Source organism: Pinus tabuliformis, chromosome 5_2 (genome assembly GCF_031772625.1).
Source record: "Pinus tabuliformis cultivar Carrire ecotype Pingquan chromosome 5_2, CPIR1, whole genome shotgun sequence".
NCBI classification, from domain to species: domain Eukaryota; kingdom Viridiplantae; phylum Streptophyta; class Pinopsida; order Pinales; family Pinaceae; genus Pinus; species Pinus tabuliformis.
This window is the reverse complement of record NC_142306.1, coordinates 387,794,411-387,797,112: the sequence shown is the minus strand read 5'-3', so window position 1 is coordinate 387,797,112 and position 2,702 is coordinate 387,794,411. Positions and strand designations below refer to the sequence as shown.

At 36.7% G+C, this 2,702-nt stretch overlaps 1 pseudogene; it reads right to left on the bottom strand.

Moving 5' to 3' along the window:
• Window positions 1-790: 790 nt before the first annotated feature.
• LOC149159144 (WUSCHEL-related homeobox 8-like) lies at window positions 791-2,481 on the bottom strand (annotated as a pseudogene).
• Between the last annotated feature and the right edge of the window lie 221 nt (window positions 2,482-2,702).

Sequence of the window (2,702 nt, the reverse complement as noted above, 5' to 3'; positions counted from 1 at the left end):
GGTTAACCATTATCAACATGGTCAATTATAGTACACCATGGCCATTATTAACATGGCTAATTATAGTACACCATGGTCAACCTTTTTCTCCTACGTTGAACATGGTGAACCATTGTCAACCACAATCAACTATATGCCACATGGTCAACCATACTCAATTATAAGGTATCATAAACAACTTTAGTTTAACATAAACAACCATAGTCACCCAAAGTCAAAGATCTATTAACCATACTCTACTATCAACCATTACTATATTTAAACATAATAAATCAAAATCAACCATAATCAATTATGATATATTAATCCTCCCTAATTATGTAGCCGTGATAAACCAACCATGGTTGATAAAAAATAACGAAACATAATAATAATGTAATAATTTATTTTTGTTTATGATTCAACCTATACTTCACAGTTCACACATGTTTCCAAGGAATTATACTTCAAAGTTAGGGATTTGGAAGGTGCATAATTAAAACTTTGTGCACCTGAATTGTTTACTTAGCATCCATTACTAGAAACTAATAATTCAGCACGTGAGCCACCCAGTTTTGGGCCCCGTGATCCTGATGAGGTCCATAGGATAACAAAAATGATTTAAACTAATGCCGTACAGTGCCACAGGCCTTTTGTTTTGGTACCATAGAATATAAAATATCAATTTATAAATAAATAAAACATATAGCCTCGATATATCAAACAGTAACAGAGAATTTTGCTGCAAAAGCAACAGTGTTCAACGAGAAGCTGAACCAGGAAAGCAGATCCACCATTGATAAAATAGCCTTCATATCTGCGAAAATAGAATAAAAATGTACCCATAAGATCAAACCAATACATTTCTAGATTTAATATCGAGAAATATACCCATAAGGCCACTCAGATCAGACCAATACACTTCTATATTTATTTAATTTTTTGAGACTTAATTATACTAAGACTGATTCCATATAAATGAACATAAGGAATATGTATAGCATACCAAGAAATATTTAGCTCCATGCTCCAGGCCTTCCAAGGTGAATCCCCATTCATTCACTAGCACCGACTCGCCAGTGGAATGGAGTAAAAGTGCATCATCCCCGAAGAAAGCCCTGAAGTTCAGGGGCTCCTTGGGGACTTCCATTGGAATGTCATTGATGAATACAATTATTGATCGGTTAGCGTTAGTCACGGAGTCCTTCTGCACACCTCCTGCAGACCGAGCTTAATATTAGACATGAAAACAATTGTGTCACAACAGAGCACAAATATATGTATATGATATGTTGGCAGCTTGAAATTAAGACATGGTAACAATACTATTCCACTAGTATCAGTGCCTATGTACCTTCATTCAAAATTCCGCTGTTTCCTGTTTGTCCCTGCCCCTCCTAATGCTTGCATGTTACTGCATTGAGTATTGCTCATTTCTTGGTTCACCTGCATCTCGTAATGGTTCCCGGGCAATGAAGATACTGGCACAGTAGAAGATGAGGGGGCTTGATTTCCAACCGTTATAGGTTTAGACTGCACTGATGTTGACGTTGATGTTGTTGATGTTGATGCAGTTGAAGATGTGGTCTTTGCACGCATGGGGCAAGGTTTAGACTTTTGTGCATCTTGGACATGTCGCTTTCGCTTTCCTCTGGCCTTTCTATTCTGGAACCAGTAGAACACATTTACATCACCAACTTGCCCGAATTCTTCGAGCTGTGCTCTGATCCTTTTTATTTCTTCTCTGGGAGGGTTTACCACGCCAGAATTGAACATAGCTTCCAGGATCTGGATCTGCTCTGGTTTTGGATGCCATCTTGACTTTGTTGTGGGCATGCTCGTTTCCTTCTCCCGCAAATAATTACGTGACAAAAAATATTTATGAAAACTAATATCAAATCTCTATTAGGGTATATTCACCGATATTGCCAATTACGGTATGAAATTCTATCAAAACTTAATCTTTTACTGTACATGCGACTTTTAATTGAAATGGCACATCATTTTAAAAGCTAAAGAAAATAGTTTTTATTACGGTCAGAGAGTTAGAGTGAGGTTCGTACCTACGGCTGTAATACAACAAAACCATATTCATATACTCAAAGCTATTACAACAATTTATATTTATAACAACATTTATCAACATATTATAGAATTATATCATTAACATAAAATAATAACCATTCCCCCAACTTAACGTTATCAAATTACAGTTTGATTAATCAAACTAGCTGCGATCCCTATGCCACTACCTATATCAATCTGATGAGCGAGAAAGTACTATATTTGTTTATGCAAATGTAAGCATGACTGAGACATGCAAGAGAAAAATATTGCAAGAGAAAAATATTGCTGACCTTCAGAATATGTTGGCCTCATGGCTGAAAAATTAGAAGTTTCTGGCAATTGATTAGAGGACTTTGATTTCAGGAACATTCTGGGCCAATGCTTTTTGGAATTCATATTGTGCGAATGGAGGGACCACGTCTGATCTGCAGGAGATATTTTGCGTAGTTGCCTTTGACCCGCTACTTTGTTGCTGCTCCTGCAATTTATAGACTCAACGAGAACAACGAAACTACACTGGGCTCTCCAAGAAGTGTGAATAGATCACTATCACATTTCTCAATTTATAAAGCACCCAGAAATGCCATGATCAAGAAAATAGTATAACTGAATAGCTGCAAGCTCACGGTGGAATGATTTCATGGTGCAGTTAGTTA